At 39.0% G+C, this 24,234-nt stretch overlaps 1 non-coding gene across 1 annotated transcript; it reads left to right on the top strand.

Annotated features, from left to right (window-relative positions):
- The first annotated feature begins 3,912 nt into the window (after positions 1 to 3,912).
- Positions 3,913 to 4,019, top strand: LOC130018686 (U6 spliceosomal RNA). Its single transcript, XR_008791587.1, has one exon. It is a non-coding gene; the product is annotated as a U6 spliceosomal RNA (small nuclear RNA).
- Positions 4,020 to 24,234: the final 20,215 nt, after the last annotated feature.

Below are 24,234 nucleotides of genomic sequence, written 5' to 3' on the forward strand. Positions count from 1 at the left end.
GTTCTCCTTTCTTTCTCTCCCTCTCCATTGCTTCCTCTTTTCCTCCAGTCACTCACCTCCTTCCTCTCCTCACTCCCTTTCTCCTCTTTCATCTCTCTCTCTCTCTCTCTCTCTCTCTCTCTCTCTCTCTCTCTCTCTGTATTAGTATTCTGTGGTACACTTTTAAGCAGAACTTGAGAAAGGAATTAATCTGTCACTAGGAATGAAAATACTGGACAGTGATTTATGCAGATGCTGTACTCAAAGTGATGGCGTTCATTTCATCTCTACTGCTCCCAGGCCTTCTCAGACACAACACACAAACTTCCCTTTAAAATAACACTGGTGCTTCGGTACCCGGCTGCTTCTTCTTGCCCTAGACAACTCCAACAGAAGGCCAGACAGGTGGCTCATGCAGCTGGGAAGAATACCGGACTTTCTAAATGTCTGATCTCTCTACTCTTGGTCTGACTGGCTGATCCTCAATTCTCCAGGAGCTTAAGTCCATCGTCCATTCTTTCTCTTCTCAAGCCTGACCTCAGAAGCACCCGGACATTCCCACTGAAACATTGGCCTTGCCCCACTCTTTCCAGCCCTCAGTGCTTTGAGATTCTGCTCAGAAACAGAGAAAGATTCATTCGAGTTGGCGTTTCAGCTGCCTGGCCTGCTTCTGTGCTGTTTTGGCAGCAAGGCTGGGAGTCTCCCTAGAGAGCTTTCCCGACTCCCACGCCCCCACCCCCACCCCCCAAATTCCCCGTGTCGTTTTACATGTAGAAGTGGGCTGGATGAGGCTATGAGAAAAAGTCTTGCTTTGAAACACTCACTGTATCACAACTTCCAAATCCCTGGAGGTTCAAAATCTATTTGTAAAGGTAACCTGAAGTAAACAAGTAAATAAACCACATCCCATCCCCCAACCAGACTGTCTCCAGCCTCAGAACCTTCTCTCCCCAGAGAGCCTCAGGGTCCCTTATTGTATTCTTGCACTGGTGAGCAACCAGCAAGGCCAAACCCGGTGTATCCTAGAGGACAGATTTCTGTGGATTTTTTTTTTTTTTGCCATTGTATCTACGATGACAAGTATTTCCCCCCTCCGCCTCTGCTGTCTGGAGATTCATCTGGGATTTATCTCCATAATGAGAAAAGGGAGGTAGGGAAATGAATGCTGGGGCATTTTTCTCTGACTTAGATTATTTGTCACTTTGATATTCCTTTTAAAAGATGCTTTTCAAATATTTAAATGTATGTGTGCTCACATAACAGTTCCAGGGATGAATCACAGATGACACAATCACCGCTTTATCTTTCTCATGCCCTAGGTCTGGCTCCCAAACTGGTTGCCACCAGAGAGTGGTTTAGAAAAAAGGATCATTTAGGAGAACTCTGAACTGTGATCTCATGAATTGCAGTGTCCCTCTTGTTCCTTCTAAGATCCTAACTCCAGTATATTGATTTCTTTACCCATCGACTCTGGGATGTACTTCTTGTACCAAAGCTAACTGGCAGGAAATAAGACTTGAACTTTATTAATCTACATACCCTATATAGCTCTCTCTCATATAGACACACATTATAAAACAGAATTACTGAATGAGATGCTCACTCTGTTTTTCTGAATTATGGTTCAAGGTATCAGAGATATAAAAGAAAATAAGCTGCATTTCTAAGCAAACTCCTACTTTATTGGTAGTAGGCTGACCAGAGCATGTGTAGATTTCACTGTGCAGGCAGTGAACAGAATATGAAATGCAGAAGTTAAAAGGTCCAAGACCAATTATTCTAAAATTGGTGCTTCTGTGTGGAAGAGCATAAGAAAAGATTAAGCATCCACATTACTAAAGCACATAGGCTGAATCTGAATGAGCACTAGAGTCTTTAAAAAAAGGCAGTTTAATGAAAAAAAAATAAATAAATGACCATGCTGGGGTTTTAACCAAGAATATTTATTGAGTGTCTACTATGGCCCTGTCACTGCTCAGTTCTGTGCTATCTCAGAAAACAGAGAGGAGACTTCTGGGTAAATCAATTTTAACTGGTGCTGTGAAAAAAAGAGATTGTAAATGAGGGTATAGGAATTTTTAAAGTGCAATAGTCAAATATATAAGGATCAGGGATGGAGTGAGCCTCATTTTGGCCTCACGTAGAAGTAGACCAGGCACAGCAGGGTGGACAAAGTCAAGTGCTTGAAAAATCTAACAAAAGAGACAAAGATGCACCCTCACCAATCTGTGGTGGGTCCGAGAGAATAACCCTGATTAGTCCTTTGTCATGGCATTAAAAGGGGTCAATTTAGGGCAAGATAATGGAGGTCCAGTGACCTCCATTATTAGAGAGCCAAATTTTGAGCAGAAAATTACAGATCTCTCTCATACAAATGACATATTTCCCAGAAGCAGTTTAGCTTCCTGGAAATCTTAGAAATACGAAGATCATAGAAATTTCATAAAAATACCAATTCCCCTGTCAATTAACTTTAATAACTATTCATTTAATGCCTACTTTGTGAAAGGTGCTATGCTAGATTTTGAAGCAATATGGTGGTTGCAATGACTTTCAAATCTCATCTGTAATGATAGTCATTTGTGAGAATTTTCCCATCTATAACTTAATCCCTAATATCTCATTGTTTCTTCTATTCAAGAGCTGATCAAATCCATGACCATGCTTTGTATGTCCTATCTTTTAAAATTGTAAACTACAAAATGAGAAACCGTGGTTTTCACATCTTATGGCTCAACAGATAAGAGATATGCTACACAGCGGTTAACAGAACTTCTAAGTTCTAAGATGTGCAGTGCAACCTACAGTAAATTGGACTGTAAAAAAGATAAAGTTTTTCAGAAATAGGTGCACTTTGAAGGAGGCATAGTGGACAGGTAAAGAAAGAAAGATTATATATCAGGAAGTCCCTTAAATTATTTTTACTTCTACTTAGAACCATGTTCGATTCCTTCGCCCCTCTCGGAGAGCCCGGGAAGCTACCGAGAGTATCTCGCCCACACAGTAAAGCCTGGCAAGCTCCCCGTGATGTATTCGATATGCCAAACACAGTAACAAGAAGTCTCACAATGGAGACGTTACTGGGTCTGCTCGAGCAAATCCATGAACAACGGGAGGGCAGTACTGACAGTGCTGACTTAGAACATAGGATTTTGCTTTCTTGTTATTATAAATGGGGTGGAACGAAAGCATAGCGGGTAGGGCATTTGCACACAGTCAACTCAATTCCTTTGCCCCTCTCGGAGAGCCCAGCAAGCTACCGAGAGTATCCCACCCGCACGGCAAAGCCTGGCAAGCTAACCATGTCATATCCTATAGGACAAAAAATACAGTAACGGCCAATATCATAATGGAGACATGACTGGTGCCCACTCCAGGAAATCAATGAACAACGGGAGGACAGTGCTATAGTGCTACAGTTAATATAAATCTAGTTCACTGGAATTTAAAAAAACTCAGATTAAGTGTATAGAATATGCAAACCTATACCCATTTTTCTCTATTAGAGGTGGACTATTCAATAAAAGTTTATTTCCTGTATCCTGGCTCTACATTTTTTCGTAACCTCCAAAAGTACATATTGCACTGGACCTGGTAAGTGGCAGTCATTCAGCAAATACATGATGATTGAATGATTTGGGCTTTTATATATTCTGCAAATCAGCCTATAACAATTATTTCTAGTAGCACAGCGGGTAGGGCGTTCGCCTTACAAGCGGCCAACATGGCCGACCCGAGTTCGATTCCTCTGCCCCTCTCGGAGAGCCCGGCAAGCTACCGAGAGTATTCGATATGCCAGACACAGTAACAACAAAGTCTCCAATGGAGACGTTATTGGGCCCGCTCGAGCAAATCGACGATCAACGGGAGGGCCTTTACCTTTACCTTTACCTTTAAGTATTTTTTTGAATTTAATTGAAAAGATGAGGATCTGTGCTTGCTTCGGCAGCACATATACTAAAATTGGAACAATTCCGAGAAGACTAGCATGATCCCTGTGCAAGAATGACACACAAATTCGTGAAGCATTCCATATTTTTTACATGATTGCCACTCAATGCCTCTTTTGCAGACCACAACACCCAAAAGGAGAGAGAGAACAAAAGGGAATGCCCTGCCACAGAGGCAGGGTGGGATGGGGGGGATGGGTGTAGAAGGGATACTGGGACCCGTGGTGGTGGGAAATGGGCACTGGTGGAGGCATGGGTACTAGATCATTGTATAACTGAGACCCTAGCACAAAAATTTGTAAGTCTACAACTGTACCTCATGGTGTTTCACTAATAAAAATTAAAAAATAAATAAATAAAAATTAATTTAATATAAAAAAAGAAATGATGAGGATCATGAACTGTGATTTTGTTAACGGTGAAAGAATGCACCTTAGGGAAAGGAGGTTTGAGAACAGAAGCTGATCCTTGAAGATCCATAAAAACCCTCACAGTGATCACAGGGACTGCAGTTACTGTGCATTTTTATGGCAAAGCAGAGTCAAGAATAGAGCTTGGATTTCACAAATATAATCTGAATAATGGTGATGCCCTGGGTGCTTTTTCTAAATATTCTGGTGTTTTCACTTTAATGTTCTGGTTTATGGTTATAATTCAAAAATTTGTCCTCTGTTATATAGGTTCTTGATTATACTCTCTGACTTTGCATCAGAGGTGGCATCTTACTGTCTTCACCTTCTTTAAATATTTTGACTAGATAGAATTTTCATATAAATAGAAAATCTTAGTGTTAAGGATATGTGCTATCTTGTTTTAGGAATAGTTTCCTAAACTTCTATCCCCCAACCCCACACGATACCCTCATTGCACCCAGATATTTTTTTCTGTGTCTACAGTTTTACTTAACATTTATTCAAATATTATAATGTTTGCATCAGCAGAAAAAAAGTCCTTAGTGACATTCCCATACTTGAAATTTGGCATAGCTTGCTTTCCATGGTCTGAACTAAGATTGTTCTCATACAGATGTTTAGAAGAATTTTCAGTGATTTTCAAGGTGGCAATGCTTTTGGCAGTTATTCTAGACCAATACTTTACTATTTGTATAGGACTGTTCCCTGTATTGAAATGTCTCTGGACTTCCTAGTTACTAAAAACCAGCATAACTTTTAGTTGTTGTGGTCACCAAATGCTCCTGCATTTTTTCAAAACACTCATATCAAGTAGTAACCATTTTTAGAATGACAACTTTTATTATTTCCATTTGTTGATGCTTTGCAAGAGTTCCCACCTTTGGGATAGAACAAACTGTTACTTTGTACCTACCACTATAAAGAGTAATGGAGCATTTTGGACTGCACTGTAGACCTTCTAAAACAATTCAGTGAGGCCGTGTGGGGAGCCATGCCAACAGACACAGATGGGGAGAAACACCAGCCTTGTCATACTGATTTACCAATTACATATTGTCTTCGGTGTAGCCTTTACTGTGTTCAATCTGGTTTTCTGACCCCCTAAGCATGGTGTTTGTTTTTCTGTCACATCTTTATTATCCTGGATTTATTCTATTCCTGGAAATGTTAAAACCTCTCAACTCCTGTGGGAAGATGCAGAACCAGAGAGATTTGTACAATTAACTGACATAGTTTAGATTATTTCAAAAGCCTTGACAATATCAGTGTTATAGTTACAACTGGTAATTGTTTTATCGCATGTTGTTATATGCACTAAAACATTTGTAGAGCTTGATATTGAGTAAAGATCTAAACTTTGGATATTTAAGTCATCAAATCTTGGATCCCGAGGTTCTCAACCAACTAGGTGGTACTCTCGAACCAGTAGTGTCCCTTCCCTGGACTTAAATTTCTCATGTAAAAGCCATGGGACTAGACTTTAAAACCTAAGTATATAAATTCAACTAAAATGTGAAATTAAAAATATATAGCATCTTAATGAACTGGAAAAAAGACTTTTAAAAATGACTGAATGGATTCCAAGACACAAATATAAATGGCCAATCTTTGTTCCTTCCTTCTTTCCTTCCTTTTCCAAGCACTGGCATAGTATGATGGACTGTATTGCCTGATAGCTTAGCCAAAATTTAAGTGAATAAATCTGCAGAAATGGCAGTTGCTATTGTGCACTATGCAAGGAGTCTGCGCACACTCCTAGTCCTTTCCCATTATTATCTGGAGGCTGTTTGACTATTACAGATTTGCACATAGGCACCTTTATTTATCCTGACACTCATTAGTGCCATTCATTTAAACAAACAAACAAAAACACTAAGGCAGAGTTCATCTGTTTGGGCAGCTTTCAGTGCAGTAAATATAAAGAGAGAGGGGGACTATAGGTAGTACACGGTCCAGTTGTGATCTGAGAGGATGGCAGCACCAAGGAAGGGAGTCAACACAGCCTTGGATGGTGATTTCAGGGAAAGAGACTCAGAGGTGCAGTATGACGAAGGAGGGTTTTAAATGACTGGAAACTGAACTCACACCTTATACCAAAATTTTAGTTTCATTTCCTTGCATTTCCTTAGTATATTTCGGCAATAAAAGTTAAAGGTAAAGAAAGCCAGGCTAGTGTATGTTGGATGCTATCTTTGTCCTCCAAATCACAATGAAGACCCCCTTAAAACTTGCTCAAGACAGATTCGTGTCCCTAAGATGAGACTATTTGTGCTTTCTCTTTTGGGAGTAGCTAATGAGCTTTTCTGTTAGAGTTTAGCACAACCATTTGGTAATTTCTTATTATGATGCCCTTATTGGAGATGTCATGAAATTTTCTCTGGAATCAAAAACCACTGGATCTTTGTCATTCCTTAGTACATGAGTAGTACATGAATCTATAGGTATACATAATTAAATCAATTCACAGTGTTTCAGCAGATTTCTCTGTCTCGTGTAGAAATAGAGAAAGAACTACATACTTAATGTAGGGGGAGGAAGGTCAAAGTTCTGAAGGTATCTGTGGAGTTAGACAACCCCCCCAAAGGATGTAAACATACCTAGGCCTTTTATATTCAATTTTAGTAGGTTATAAAAAACATCCCCAAAACTGCCTTGAATCTAAGCTTAACTGTTTAAAGCCTCTAAAGAATGGAAGAGTACATGGAAAAATATCTTATCCACACTCACCAGAGGACAAAGTGTGTCCTGTGGACACCCTGTTCTCTTTCCCCTGCTGACCCCCATCTCTGCCCTCAGGCAATCTGCTGCCCCTCAGCCTAGCCATCTGCTCTTAGCAATAAGGGAGCCGTGTGGTAGCCATAAATCCTGGCAGACATTGCTGTCTGGCACTGGGCATGACAGTGTGCAGTATGGAGCTTTTGGCAAGGACTCATGGAGTAGTGCCTGCAAATCCAAACACTGTGAACCAGAAGATGGAAAGATGGATGCCTGGCTTTTGCCTTCACTCCCAGGTGAGGTTTGCAGGAGCAACTATACATCTTTGTCAGAAACTTGTGGCTACTGATGTGTTGTCATTATCTTCGTAGAAAAATGAGTCTATTAGATTCAACTTCTTTTGGCCCCTTTCAGCATTTCTTGTACTTCTTCAAGATAGATATGTTTTGTTTAACTTAAAATATTTCTGTGCAACCTTACAAAATGACTTCTCTCTTTTCTTGGATGGAGGACTCTTATAATTGATTTACCACCTCTAAATAATAACAGTTAATGCATTCAAGTCAATTCAGTTGAATCTCAAATTATATATTCTAAGACAGAAGAAAAGTCAACTAGTTTATATCTATTTTATTATACGATAATGATGACCAAGTAAAATGTTAGTCAGTGAAACTGAAAAGCCATTTCTACAAGCCCTCTGCCTTTGTATAATGCACTTATGCATTCAGGCACTGTACATATCATTGAATCTCTAGGAGCCATGAAGCTCTTTGGTGAGCTGCAGAAGTTAAAGCTGAAGAGACGAAGGGGGACCAGATCTTTAGGAATGTTAAATGCCACATATTTAAAATATGTGTTGCAGATAACCAAGAGTCAACCAAGGTTTAGCTGATTATATTTCTTCTCTCTCTCTCTCTCTCTCTCTCTCTCTCTCTCTATATATATATATATATATATATATATATATATATATATGGGGCTGGAGTGATAGCACAGCGGTAGGGCATTTGCCTTGCACGCAGCCAACATGTCCGACTGGAGTTCAATTCCTCCACCCCTCTCGGAGAGCCCGGCAAGCTACCGAGAGTATCTGGGCCCACTCGAGCAAATTGATGATCAATGGGAGGGCCTTTACTTACTTACTTACATATATATATATATATATGTATATATATATATGTCACTGTCCTCCCGTTGTTCAATGATTTGCTCGAGTGGGCACAGTAATGTCTCCATCGTGAGACTTGTTGTTACTGTGTTTGGCATATCAAATACGTCACGGGTAGCTTGCCAGGCTTTGCTGTGTGAGCGAGATACTCTCGGTAGCTTCTCGGACTCTCCGAGGGGGCAGAGGAATCAAACTCGGGTCAGCCATGTTGGCTGTGTGCAAGGCAAATGCCCTGCCCACTGTGCTATAGCTATATATATATATATATATATATATATATATATATATATATATATCAGAGATCCCTACCGAGAGTATCCAGCCCGCATGGGCAGAGCCTGGCAAGTTCCCCATGGCATATTCGATATGCCAAAACCAGTAAATATAACAGGTCTCATTCCCCTGATCCTTAAAGAGCCTCCAATCATTGGAAAAGACAAGTAAAGAGAGGCTGCTAAAATCTCAGGACTGGAATGAATAAAGATGTTACTGGCGCCCTCTCGAGTAAATCAGTGAACAGGATGACAGTGATACAGTGATTTGTTCTTAGTAAGATATATACCTACTAAGAAGTTTAAATTTAAATCAAAACTTTAGAAGTACTTGTGGCTCAAAATCTGGAAACAACCCAAGTGCCCTAGAACAGATGATTGGTTAAAGAAACATTGGTACACCTACACAATGGAATACTATGCAGCTGTCAGGAGAGATGAAGTCATGAACTTTGCTTATAAATGGATAGACATTGAGTGTATCATGCTTGGTGAAATGAGCAGAAAGAGATGGACAGACATAGAAGGATTGCACTCATTTGTGGAGTATAAAACAACATAACTTGAAGCTGACACCTAAGGAGAGCAGATACACGGGACAGGAAGATTGCTCCATAGCTGGAAGCCTGCCTCATGAGCAAAGGGGAGAAGGCAGCTGGAATAGAGAAGGGATCACTAAGAAAAAGATGGCTGGAGGAGTCGGTCGGGATGGGAGATGTGTGCAGAATGTAGATAAAGAACCAAACATGATAACCTCTCAGGGTCTGTATTGCAAACCATAATGCCCAAAAGTAGAGAGAGAATATGGGGAATATTGTCTGCCATGGAGGCAGAGGGAGGGCAGGAAAGGGGGATTATACCAGGGATATTGGTGGTGGTGAATGTGCACTGGTGGAGGAATGGATGTTTGATCATTGTTGATTGTAACCCAAACATGGAAACTTATAACTATCCCACAGTGATTCAATAGTTAAATCACTTGATCACTTGACTTCCTTTTAATCATCGATTTGCTCGAGCGGGCGCCCGTAACGTCTCCATTTGTCCCTGTCACGTGCTAAAGTTTTAAAAAAATTTCTTGTGGCTCTCTAAAGAAATATGACATTTCAAGGACAAATAATGGCAACAAAATACATGCTTACAGGTAAGCAAGCACAAAGATATTACATAGACAACATAACATAAGAAGCCATAGATCTATCACGTATGTTATGCAAAATATTCTAATTATCTGGTCATCTTCTTGACATTTTTTTTTTGACAAGGAACTCTCTCTACCCTGGCCCAATATATGTAATTTTGTACAAATAGTTGTTTTATAAAGAAGCACAGGTTTTGAAGTTGTTCTCTGTTTTTTCCATGTATGTAGATAATAGAGACTATATACTGGTGGTTTGGATGTTTTATATATATATAACATATATATGTATAATGCATAATTCAGAATGAAATTCAAGTTTGTATTTAATTTGGTAAACTAGAAAAATCTATCGATATGGTGTACTATTATATAGAAAAATATTTCAGTATATTTTATTTAGTTTATAACATCTATTTTGTTGATATTCAGTTGTTTTAAATCATTACCAGCAAAAATATTCTAAATTCTTCTCTAAATAATAGATTTAGTTTTTAATCATATGTACATAGAAAATAACTTTATACATCTGGATAAATTTAGGTTTTTATTCTCCAACAGCCCTGGAGGAGCGATAGCACAGCAATAGGGCGTTTGCCATGCACGCAGCCAACATGGCCGACCCGAGTTCGATTCCTCCGCCCCTCTCGGAGAGCCCGGCAAGCTACCGAGAGTATCTCGCCCGCACGGCAGAGCCTGGCAAGCTCCCCGTGACGTATTCGATATGCCAGACACAGTAACAACAAAGTCTCCAATGGAGACGTTACTGGGCCCGCTCGAGCAAATCGATGATCATCGGGAGGGCCTTTACCTTTCCCTTTATTCTCCAACAGGTATATTGCAATTTTCTGACTTTTCTAGTAGTAATCTTAAAGTAATTTTGTAATTTGAGTACAGTCATTGCAAAAATCGTATCTTATAATTTCAAGCATTCATAGTGCTTATCAATTATCTTTAAATCCAGTAAAGGCAGCCAACATGGCCGACCCGAGTTCAATTCCTCCGCCCCTCTCGGAGAGCCTGGCAAGCTACCGAGAGTATTTGATATGCCAGACACAGTAACAACAAAGTCTCCAATGGAGACGTTACTGGGCCCGCTCAAGCAAATCGATGATCAATGGGAGGGCCTTTAAATCCAGTAATGCTGGCAAATTCTAGTCCTATTTATTGACAGCAATGTATTAGGTAACATAAGTCCTTGATCAAAGATTCTGGACTACATTCAACATTAGAGAATCCCAACATCAGTTTTCTAATAGAAATATTAATACTTGTTGGTCCTTAAGAAACCAGCTCATTAAATGAATCAGGACAATAATTGTTATAGTCTTTAACAAATGAAAACTAGTTATTAAATTCTATAACGTCTTATAGGATGAAATATAATAATAATTCACAGTACATAAATATGCATAATACACTGTCTTTAGCCACATATAAAATACAGATAAGTGAATTTCTCATATCCTATAGATCAGCTTGATTAGCCAATGAAACTACTCTGAGTTTTATTCAATATTTTAAAAACAGTCTTACTAAAGAAAGTTCATGTAACTGTCAAATAATTTTAAGCAGATGTTCATACCAAGTTGCTATAATAACAGTGTACTAAAATGTATAATGGTCCTAAGTATTAAAATCACTGAAATTTACTTTTCTTGTTAGTTTTTTTTTTAATTTTCAATAAGAGATCCAAAGAAAAGCTTTTCAATATTGAGGTAAAAATTAACTCCTAAGTGAAACTGAAAAATCAAATGATGTGTCAGAAAGCATATTTCTTTCACCAAGATTATGTTCTCTAGAGTACTTTGCCTCTGGTGACCAAAATATTTCCAAAAAATCTTGTGATATTTCTGTTATTTCTGTTTTATCATAAGGACGTTAAAAATTGTTTCATTTGTACTAAAGTCTGGTCTGTTATAGACATTGCCCAGTTTCAGACCTGTGTATTGGTAGCATTTTTTTTCACCTTTTGCAGTGTGTTTTTTTACACAATATTCTCATTTTATCTTTTTAACAGCATTTTAGGTAGTCAATATCTCATTTTGGGGTCTCGTTCAAGGGAGCTCAGATGGTAACTGATAGAATTATGACTATTATTTTAAGTCTAGTGTATTTATTACTGATTACTCTTGCTTCTATGAATATTTGCTATATTTAAATATGAGAAATTTAATTCTGAGATCTTGATGGGTAAGAGAGGCAGTTTTCTATCTCACTGTTCCTTTCCCTGTAGGCTTACAAGCCTCCCCACATGTGGTTTTGCTCATCATGTTAGGACCAGAATTGCTGAGATGTGAAACAAAATATAGGACAATTCATTATTGCTTATGAGAGATTGTGTGATATGGCTGAGCTGATTTGTGTTCTACTATTCTGTATACGAGTTCTTAAAGGATTGGAAGGTAGATTAATTTAAGGCTGTTGTTGCTGACATCGGGTACCACTAAATGCATGCTCATTTGCCAGTAAATTACTACTTTTCGGAAATAAGTCATTTCTAATCAATATGATCTTTCTCATTCTTTTCTTTGTCTCCTTTCCTCCTTTCACCTTTCTCTTATCCTTTCTTTCTTTCTTTCTTTCTTTCTTTCTTTCTTTCTTTCTTTCTTAACACTTTACTTTTCTCATTAACACATACAGATATGTACATACTTACAAAATTCATGTATCTAAAAAAGTATTATTGGTAACATTAATGTATTTTGGTATCATTTATGTTTTCTCAAATTGTCAAACTCAAGCATAGCTGTCTGCAAAGTCGGGAGAAGCTACTATGCCTGTTACAAAGAGAAGATAGCTATTGAGTGAAGAAAAATTTTTCTTGGTGATTTCAGTGACCAAAACAAGATAGAAATTTATTAGCAACCTAGCATTTTATAGACAGTGAACAGTGGGTGAAACTAGTATTTGGATGTCATCGTGGAATAGTATAATTGGTGGGGTTGTTGATTTGGGGGTATACCTAGCTATGTTTGAGGCTTTCTTCTGGCTCTGTACTTAGCAGTCGCTCCTGGTGATCTCAGAGGACCATGGGAGTGCTAGAGACTGAACTCAAGTCAGCCATGTGCGATGCAAGTGCCTTACCTGTTGTACTATCTCTCTGGCCCCTGGAAAAGATGCTTTAACAGTGAAATTCTCTCTATATCATGATGAACTACTCTGTTAAACTGATATCTCTCTTATGCTCTGAGACTGTCTCCTAAATGTTGGGTGTGGCATAATAGAAGCAGGTTTAATTTACTCAAAGAATGCTCTGGGAAGAAAATGATAATAAAGAACCCAGGGATTTTGCAAGTCTGAAATGAAATGCTAAGCTGTAGGTTTAGAGTAGCAGGAGAAAGAGACATGATACAATTTAGGTGGAAAAGTACATTATAGAAGGATTTAAGGGACATTAGAACTTTTGAATCTTGTTAACACACAATTGCCAGAAACTAATACCAACATGGGATTGAGGTCTCCACAATTTCAATTTGCCCTGATACAAACTAGTCTCTGACATTTTCATAATGGTGGCATTTCCAGGATAAAACAATCTCATTCCTACACTGTGGCTTCAGAGACATAATGTATTCCATTGTCAGGATCTAATTGCTATTAATTGTTCTTGTTCTTTCTTCTCATATTTATATCACAAAAAGTAAAACTTTCCCCTGAATTAAAACCGCATATCAAAACTGTCTAACCGGTGTATGAGCGTCAGGATGAAATAAGAACAGCTTTGCCTTACCAAGGCCACACACTATAGGAAAGCCATGTTGAATATTTGACAGTTTAGCTCAAGAAAGGATTGCGATTTTTATTGTAAAAATGACTGAGATTCCAGCGCACTTATTCAAGCCAGTACTGTGTTAGCTTCATTTTTATTGCTTTGTACATTTAAAATGTTCTTTGTGTTTAGGATATGAATAGATATGCAGGAATGACTTATTTTTTCTTATAAGTAACAGTATAATAAGCTCATGACCAATGGAACCCATGGTCTAGTAAAAAGGTAAGAATGTTTTGTAATTGCTAATGAATACATATGTATTCATGAAACCAAAAACAGAGTCATTAATCTTGATTGAAGAAATGAACATGTGGCAAGGCCCTTAGTATCAATTCCTGGAACGTGGTAAGAACTACATTCCAGGAATAAAGTAAGCATGTTTTGTAATCACTAGTGAAATACACATGTATTCATGAAACCACAAGCATAGTCATTAATCTTGATAGAATAAAAGAGCATTGGCAGGTCCCTTCTACCATGGCTCTTAGTATCAGTTTTCTTACACAAACATATTACTAGATGCTAAGCCGAGATATTTCCCTCATAGTTTATAAGAAGCCCAATACCAGGTGGGTGGATATGGATTTTCTCTCAGGCTTGTGTACTGAGGTTTCTGTATTCTTTAGTTACCTGTAAATTTCTCTTTGAGTCTCATGGGCATGCCTAATTTATTCTTGGACCTCAAATGCCCTTTTGTTTGGAGGATGTAATTCATTCTCACCACCAGACAGTCATTATATTTTGAAAGTGTGAGACCCTTTGTTTACCATTTAAGTCTCTGGGTAGAGGACTAAAAACAATACCAATAGATAATGTTTGATCCTCGCTGTGAGTGAGTCATCCCATGGTGTTAATGACGGTTGTGATACGAGACTATGAGACTATATAATTCCTAGAAAAAAGTATTTGCATAGCCCAGGTACCTAACAAAAGTGCTTCACACCTGCACTAAGCATGTTTCCAATGATGTACTGGGAAACTTTTTTAATGACAAAACACTGAATATATGCTAAGTATTTGCTGCACTCACTAGTTCACGCGGACCTGTAGAAGAGAGTGATATAACACACTAAGCAGTGGATTATTATGGGATATGGGCTGGGGGGCAGGGGAAGCAAAGCAGGATGAAAACCGTGAATCAAAGCAGAGGCTCTGCTTTGGACACAAAGGGGCCTTGTGTTGATGTTCCCCTTACAAGTTCATAGGCTAGAAGGCAACTGGGAGCTGTTCAATGTGGTTAGTGTTCAATTTTCCATCCTCAGACATCCCCTCTTCCTCCACAGTAGGCATCTGTGTTGAGTATATGCCTTAAAACTCTCCTCCTAGACCTGCCTCCTCTCTCTTTTTTCCCATCAATATCTTTCCTAATACCCACTGTCAGAGCCACTAAAAACTGCGAGGTTTGTTTCTTGACAAATGTCCCATTTTCACAGGCAGTTGAACTGAACTGCAGCTTGTGCTCCATTCAAACATGTCAATAAACATTATTGCAAAGACGTAGAAGCAATAATGGGAATGTATAAAACTCACCTTTATTGCTTCTTGCCATGAATTTACACGCTACTCTAAGCAGCTTTCATTCCCTCTGGAAGAAGCTGCAGGAAATATGTTTTGGATTATGGGTACCAAAGATACTGATTGGGGTGGAATAGTTTCTGGAGATTGGAGGTGGTACTTACTAGGGTTTACTGACTCAAAGGTGAGCATATGATTTCATGCCGTCATGATCTTAAATGAAAAATGCCATTGTCACTGAAGGCATCAGGGCCTTGCTGGAGTGGGGGTGGGGACATAGCATCACAGAGACACTCTGAGATTTGGTTTCAGGCCTCTCCGAACCCACATTCTGTTAATGTTTAGCAGGAGAAAATACAGAGGGATGATCTAAAAAGAAAAGAAAAGAAACTGAACAGTATTACAGGAGAGAGACTTCACCATGATGTATCTTATTCTGAAATTGTGGAGGGCCCACTATGTATCTTACCAACTAAAAATATGTTTGAGGTGGGGACCAGCATATATAATGAAGCTTTGGGAATGAAGTGTCAGAATAGGGATTAGCATATATCTGGGGTTGAGATGTGTAGAGGACTGACAGAGTAGTGAATACTCAAAAAATTCCCCTGACTGATTCATGATTCTGCTGCAGTAAGTCCCAGAAACAATAGAGACAAATTGAAAATAAACCAATCGGTATTTATATTTGTGTGGTTGAGAATATGGAGATTGTGAACTTGAGGGGGACAGATATCTAAGTCCATCAGAGTCCCTTGAATTCCTTTTAAGTAGTGTGTGAGTGTGTGTGTGCATGTGTTTCATTATTTTAAATATATATGTATATATTTGATTGGGCTGGAGCGATAGCACAGCGGGTAGGGCATTTGCCTTGCATGCAGCCAGCATGGCTGACCCGAGTTCGATTCCTCCGACCCTCTCTGAGAGCTCGGCAAGCTACCGAGAGTATCTCGCCTGCATGGCAGAGCCTGGCAAGTCATCTGTGATGTATACAATATGCCAAACACAGTAACAAGTCTCACAATGTTACTGGGCCCAATCCATCAAACAATGGGAGGACCATGACCATGTATATATTTGATTAAAGAGCCATAATTCACAAAGTGACTAATAGTTAAGTTTTAGGTATATGATATTGCAACAAAGGTCCCACTACCAGTGTCAACTTCCTTCCACCAGTGTTTCCATATTCTGTCCCCACCCACGCCTGTTGTAGTGAAAGACACATGACACACTTCCTGTTGCAGGTGAGATTTCCTGTTTTCAGTGTTGATGAGTGTCTGGTTTGGGTCTATAGCTACACCATTCTCCCACAGAAACAGCATCACTCAAGTCCAGGCTCTTGTTTGCCTGCTACTACTTTGCTTTCTCTTTTACACACACACACACACACACACACACACACACACACACCACTTGTATTCATTTCTTGTCTCTACTAATCTCTTTATTTCATGATGCACTGTTCAGATGTACTTGCAGTTTTGTTGTAGGGATTTTGAGATCCATCAGTCAAAATGAACTCTGGTGACACAGTTGCCTCCATTCTCCATTGCTGTTTCCCCATTCTAATGTTTGTATCCATCAACAGCATTTGCAGTCATGTTAATTTTGCTTACCAGTTCCTAAGGTAGCAAACTCTTCTTGGACTTTTGTTCTGACATAAAGGCAAAAGTTTTTATATAATGGTTGACAATCGATGGTTTGGATGTAGGTAGTAATGCGTACGTTAATAAGCACTGTAGCTCTACAGCACTGTCCTCCTGTAGTTCATTGATTTGCTCAAGTGGGCCCATTGTGAGACTTGTTACTGTGTTTGGCATATGGAATGAATATGTCACAGGCAGCTTGCCTGACTTTGCCGTGTGGGCAAGATACTCTCAGCAGCATGCCAGGCTCTCTGAGAGGGTTGGAGGAATTGAACCCGGCTTGGCCAGGCCAGCCACACACAAGGCAAATGCCCTAACACTGTGCTATTGCTCCAGCATACATTAATAAGAATAAGTGTAAATTAAAATACATTGTCAAATTAGAAATAAAATAAAATATATTCTATTCAGAGTAGATTATTTTACTTGATAATAGCACAGCTAGAATGTTTCAATATTAAAAATTAAGTTGCCTGGATATGTAATCTCACTGACAGAAATTTATTAAATCTATATTTATATATACATTTATGTATATGTGGAACATCTCAATGAAACATGTACTTGGGTATCCATTAATGCATTATGTGTGTGTGTATATATACACATATATAAAATCGTGGTTTTAAAATTTCATGAAACAATAGTAGAAAGAATGATTGACTAAATTTTTTCTAAAAAAACATGTTTTTACTCTAATAATAGCATCATTTAATCACATACTATAGCACTGTAGTATAGCACTGTCCTCCCATTGTTCATCAATTTGCTCGAGCGAGCACCAGTAATGTCTCCATTGTGAGACTTGTTACAGTTTTTGGCATATCGAATACTTCATGGATAGCTTGCCAGTCTTTGCTGTGCAGGCGGGATAGTCTCCTTAGCTTGCTGGGCTCTCTGAGAGGGGCAGAGGAATCAAACTTTAGTTGGGCTTGTGCAAGGCAAAGACCCTACCCACTGTGCTATGGCTCCAGCCCTGAGGCACATATTATACTAACTCTTGTTAATCTTAACTTTAAACGGCATATTTTCAGCATTAATCAATTCAATACAATTGTCTATTAGGAAAAAAAAATACCCTGTTACCAGGCTAGGTTAGGGAGTTACATGGGTGGAGAATACTCTTTCCTCATGGTTTTGTTAATTAGTTATTTTTAATGACAATGAACAAATCATCAGAAATGAGATGCAGGATTTAGTCACAAGAGTATTTTCAACAAATTGCCTTTTATTCCCTATTCAAAAGAAAATTAAATAATAATCTGATCACTCCTGCAATGGTTTCTCCCCACTATGATTATATTGCTTCTTTTCTTGTCTTTTTTCTTTTTTTTTATAAACATCTAAATAATAAAAAACCTCCACCCTGACCCCAGGGGAGAGAGAAAAAAAAAAAAACCTTCAGTACTTATGTAAATTCCACAAACACAGATTGGCATTTGATTTGAAAGGCAGTATACCCTGAACTCTGCTTTTCCAATGTAGATTATGTTAACTAACTACAGTCAGTAGTTAATTTCCTTAAGACTTTGTGAGGAGTTGCTGGGGAATGCACTTACCTTGCTTACAGCAAAACTGGGTTGGATTCCCAACACCCCATTTGGTTCCTGGAGTCCTCCCAAGAGAGATCCTAGACCACAGAGCCAGGAGTAAGCCCTATGCATGACAGATATAGCAGAACTCTCCCTCCCCCAGACAATATTGCAAAACTGCAAGGTGATGCAAAGGTCTTTGGGACAGAAGGTAACTTTGTTACCTAGAGCAGACAGGGTCAGTGCTAAAGTAGAGGAACCCAGTGGGAGTCAAAAGCTGGTAGCCCAAACCACATCATGAAGAAATTAGGACAATGACCTCCATGTGGCATCTGGAAACACAGGTAGTTGTTTGTTAACCAAAGGAGAAGTTTTGTAGGAAAATGTAGCTGAAATGAACCTCAGAAGAAACTGTGGCATATTTTAAGGAATTCGGCAAAATTCAAGGTGGCCAAAGTGTCTATGTATGGAAGATATGAGAAGACAGTTAACTCTAAGGTGGAAGCAAAGTCCCATTCTGATCATGGGGAGCCTGACGTGAAGGGCATTGTAGAGTCTTTCGTCCTCTGTTCAGGTGCGTGGAAGTTATGGAAAATTTAACGTATGGTGAGTTTAAAATAAAGTATATGTACACAAATCCCAGTAGGCGGGGGTCACACCCACCAACTGGCCCCCTGGCGCCGTGTAATCCCATCAATGGCCAAGATTCAGAGACTATAAAACCCAGCTCCCAAAAGAGAACAGCGCAGAGTCTTCTGCCCCCTGCCTGGCTGTCCTTGCCAGGGCCCCTTGGAGGGGAGTGGGTTGAGTTTCCCTCCCTTTCCCTCCTAGGGCTCTGGCAGCCGAAGACCTCCAGAAACAGCCACTACCATGCTGAGACCACTCTCCGCACAGGTGAAGATACCAGCAGAGGAACAAAGGCACGTGGGTCCCGAGGCTGAGATCTCCAAGCCTACTCGGATCTGGGCTGAGCATCCTCCACCCAGATCCTCCAAATCCCAGTAGACGGCGGTCACACCCACCAACTGGCCCCCTGGCACCGTGTAATCCCATCAACGGCCAAGACTCAAGAGACTATAAAACCCAGCTCCTGGAAGCGCACAGCCGCGCAACATCTTATAATGGCATTTTATTATCTCATTCCTACTTCAGACAAACTGGCAGGCTACCGAATGTAACCTGCCCACACGGCAGAGTCTGGCAAACTCCCCGTGGCGTACCCAATATGCCAAATACCAGTAACAATGATGTGTCTCATTCTCCTAACTCTGAAAGAGCCTTGAATACGGCACTTTTTTTAAGTCTCAGGGCTAGGATGAAGGAGACGTTACTGGGGCCTGCTCGAGGCAATCGACGAATAACAGGATGGTCGTGATTGTGATCATACACAAATGTAAGCATTTTACTTTCTCACAGCAGAAATGTTTGATAGTTTCTTTGTTCACTTTAGGAGTCCTCACAGATTCTTGAGTCATTTTCTTTCAACCTCATCGCCCATCTTTATCTCTTTCCCCTTAGTCTGAGTGTCAAAACTGCATGCTGCAATTGATTCTTGTAAGTCAATACAGAAAAGGAGGAAAGACCTGAGATATTCAAGAACTCCCATATCAAAATACTTACTCTCACAGTAACAGCAGTAAAATAAAAACATGTCATTATTTGCTCTCCTGATTAGTAGATATCCGCAAGATAAGTCTGGGTGTTTAATAATGAAGTGGAACTTAAATGAAGTAGAACTGAAACTAACAATTGTCAGGTGTTAAAGAGAAATTAATTGAGCTAAGATTTGGGCCTATCATGAAGAAGCTAAGGAGGATGATGGAATCTTAGTATGAATGCTATTAATAATGAAAAAATATTTAAACAACTCCAGAAAAAGAAATTTTAGAAACTCAGTGTCCTACCTACAATGCTTTGAAGTGTGTTGTTAATAATATTTTGAAAAAAGAAAAATTTTATCAGCAGTTCATGTTCCCTAACCTATGGGATGTGTCAGAAGCAAACTGAAGAATGCAGTCTCCAGGGCCTATACCTTAAAGTAATGATTTTGTCAACTTAAAAGTGATAAGTAGTGTAGAGGATAAGAAAAAGAGACTGCAAACACAGAAAAGAGTCTTCAGTGCCTGAGATTATAATCTCAGATCCTCAAGAATTTATTCTTGGTGGTACTTCTATCACAGTTCTGAATCTTTGAAATTTATCCAAGCGCGTGGGACATATCAGATAACATCTAAATTGTAGTTGGTCTGATTCATGGTGGTTTGTCTATCTAGTCATGGGGTATGAACTGAAGAGATACGGATCCAATGATTTTGCGTTGGTTTTAAGATGATTCATATTGATGAGTCCATTGAATTTTAGTGAATAATAAATGATATTTCCAAATAAACTTGTATCTGTAAACTGGGCCACTCTTTATTTAATTTACACTTTAGAATTCCCCTAGTTCTCCTAGAGAGCAACTTTATCAAAACATACAAAGTCTCTGAACTGAATTCTCTGACAATTCTCAAAGATGTAGCAGAAGAAATATAGTGTTTATGCTTAGTATAAAAAAGAACTCCTTCGCCTTCAGCCATAACCTTAAATAAACTAAAATTTTTTAGGCATATAAAGAGAATACCTTATATACTTCTTACCCAAGGGTAAGAGAGCTGGGTCAATGAGAGAAAAATCAGAAGGAGCAGGTAGGAGGAAAAAATAGTCAGAAAGGTAGTAGTGAATAGTAAGGAGTGGAAGGAAATAAAAGTGAAGGGAAATCTGATGTCACTGTTAGAATTTGGAGAATTATAGAAGCTGCTTTCTCTAGTGCATATAGAAGTGAGTTTGTTATTGTTATGAAGTTCAAGTCTTTAGCATCAAATGTAATCTTTATTAGGAGTAGTTTTATCTTCTCTTTGCCTAGAGGTTTACTACTAGATATAATCAGATTATCATGATCAATTTTCTTCAGCATGAATTTAAAATAATAAGAACTTCTGGTAGTCTCTGATGTTCTAAGATCAAGTGGATATTTTAAGCCAGCATTTCTCAATTGGAGACCACAACACACCCAGTGTCATACCCAGTGTCATCCTGAGCTATTCCAAAGGGTCACAGATGGCAATCATGTAGGGTAAGGAATATATGAAGGAAAATAATTCAGAGGAGTCACAGTCAGAAGAAAAGTTGAGAAACTGATTGTAAAATTATTTTGCTCGGATAATGAGAAATAATTTTCCTTTTCTGTGACTTTATATTTGCTTTTTGTCTTCACTTCTTTGTGAAAATTGGAGTAAAATATTTTAAAAGGCTAAAACATGTCCCCGTGGGACTATAGCTCTATTTCAGAAAGGCCCAATTGGAATCACATTGACCAGAAGCATGTTGTGTTGGAGAGGTGATGCAGGGTCTTGAACAAGAGTTTCCCAAACATAGATGGCTGTGTATGAATCAAGCCCAAAATAATGAGTATGCGAATATCGGCTAGAGAGCAGAAGAAGGAATGGTAAGTAATTAGGGAGGACACAGTATTTCCTTAAATGGTTAGGCAACTATGGATCTTTGACTGAGATGATTGCATTAAGGAAAATTATTTTGACTTTCTTAGTTCTGGGTTTTGGTTAGTCTAGAAGACCTTGAGTTCTGATAAGGAGTGGATTCTCAAGAACACACACTGGATATGTGAGTAATGACAGAACTAGAGTTCAGACCATGACTTTTGAGCTTCTTGTCAGAGTCCTTCAACTCTTTTAGAATATGCCTGAGTGTGTGAGTCATACAGGTTTGAGCTATAGTAGTTTAGCACTCCCCTCTGTGTATCCTGTATGCCCTGATTCTTGCCCCAGCACCTTGGCAAAGCAGACAGCTTTCAGACTGCCAGAGGTCTCCTGGTTGGTAGACAGCTGATATTCCCTTGGAGATCATTCTTCTTGTTTGGCACAGCTCAAATCATGTCTCTTGGCTTTTGTACACCACTCTTGTATTTTGCTCAAATGTGTTGGCCCTGCCAGTCGGTGGGCTTCATTAAATCCATGCTGTGGATATTTGCGCATCTTATGTTCTTCTGGACGTACCGACTTTGCCTTTGGCTCCACTGTAACTACACCATTGTCTGGCTTGCTTGCTGCCAGTGGAATGGCCTGACCTCATTTCGATGTTTTCTATTGTGCTCCCCTCTGCTTTGTTGGCTATTTATTTTCTATGCCAGTGGACACGTTCCTTTCCAGGGGGACATTGCCATCTTGGACTCCATTTCTCAATTTAGCAGATTTTTTTATAGCTCTTCCCATCCTAACTATTAGGACTTACACCCAATATTCAACTGTGCCTGTTGAGGGCTGGACTGTCTTTCTCAAACGGACTGGCTGCTAGCTTGTCTGACCAGGATATCCTCCTCGATTATGTAAAATGCATTCTTCAAAGCACACAGATTATGTTTGACTGGCTTGTGAATTCTGAGAAGTTTTTTGCAGAGCTACCTAGAATAGTCATTGTGTGTGACAAGTGATGAGAGTAAGTTTTGCCCGATTTACTAATAGTCCCCTCTCTGGAGAACAAAAGGGAATGCCCTACCACTGAGGTGAGGTGGTGTGGTGAGGGATGCTGGGAACATTGGTGAAGGAGAATGGGCACTGGTGGCGGGATGGGTAAATGATCATTGTATGACTGTAATGCAAACACGAAATTTTGTAAGTTTGTAACTGCACCCCATCTTGATTCACTAATAAAAAATAAAATAACATAAAAAATACAGAAAATAAAATAGTCCCCTCTCCAACAATGTTCTTTATTTACCATCAACCAAAAAAATCCGGTTAATAGTAGATATCTAGAGTGTCTTGAAGTCTTTGGGCTATTCATCTTAGTAGAAACTTGAAACAAAATTTAGTACCTTTTTGTTAACTTCAGATATGGAAAACCCGCAATTATTCCAGACAGATGAGCATCTAATTTCTAATGGCCTCAGGAAAAAGCTCTAGGGAACTCATTCTAATGTTTAACAACCTTCTCTGTTCGAAATTCATCAGAACTGAGGTAATGCCACAGCCTCTTTTCAACACCTTTTAAAGTCTATTGCCTTTCTTTCAACCATCAGTAGACAGATATAAAAGATTAAAAGAAAAAATTAAGTGATTCACTAAACTAAAATGAAACACATACTAAACACAGAAATCCTGATTCCTATTTTATCATAACTACAGGTTCAATTCCTTTCAGCTTTTCTCCTTTGAGTATCTGGTTGATTGGTTCTATAACTTGCAATTAGAGAGTGGCTTGGTATACAAGGGCTTGGCAGCTCTCAACATGCTCAAAGTGCTTAGGAAAACAATACAACAGAAACCATGCAATTAGTAAAAGTTTAGGGATCATCTCCTTGGAAGTCCAGTGTGAGAACATGCAAGGTTATGCCCTGGTATACGGCCATTTCTGTCTGGAAACATAACACTTTTTGTTCAGCGAATGAATATCCTTCATCCATAATTGTACGCACAATGGCAGAGTTCTATATGCCTGGATCTCTTCTCTCTGCCTCACTTGGCAGCATGTCTCTCCCTCTCTCTACAGTGTTCCCATTAGGGCTTTATTCACATCTTTGGGTTCTTTGTTTTGTTATGTTTATGCCTCAAGTCTTCCGTATGCTGCTCCTCCAGCTTAAACTATCTCCCTTCATAAAACCAATTCAGTCCCATCATTTAAATGCCATCTCCTCCAGGGCTGGAGCAATAGCGGGTAGGGTGTTTACCTTGCACGTGGCCGAATGAGGTTCAATTCCCAGCATCCCATACAGTCCCCCAAGCACTGCCAGGAGTAATTCCTGAGTGCAGAGCCAGGAGTATCCCCTGTGTATCACCGGATGTGACCCAAAAAGCAAAAATAAATAAATAAATAAATATAATAAAAAAATTTTAAAAAAATTAAAAAAAAAATCGGTACTTGATCATTGTATAACTGAAACCCAAGCACAGAAATTTATAAGTCTATAACTGTACCTCATGGTGTTTCACTAATAAAAATAAAAAAATAAATATTTTTTAAAAAAGTAAATAAATATAAAAATATCATTTTCTCCAAAGGCACCTCCTGGACAATGTACCCTGTGGTAGTACAGTTTCTCTCATCAGAGAATTTTACAGAAACTTTTT

The sequence above is a fragment of the Sorex fumeus genome, unplaced genomic scaffold, assembly GCF_029834395.1.
Source record: "Sorex fumeus unplaced genomic scaffold, SorFum_2.1 ptg000265l, whole genome shotgun sequence".
In the NCBI taxonomy this organism is placed as follows: Eukaryota; Metazoa; Chordata; class Mammalia; order Eulipotyphla; family Soricidae; genus Sorex; species Sorex fumeus.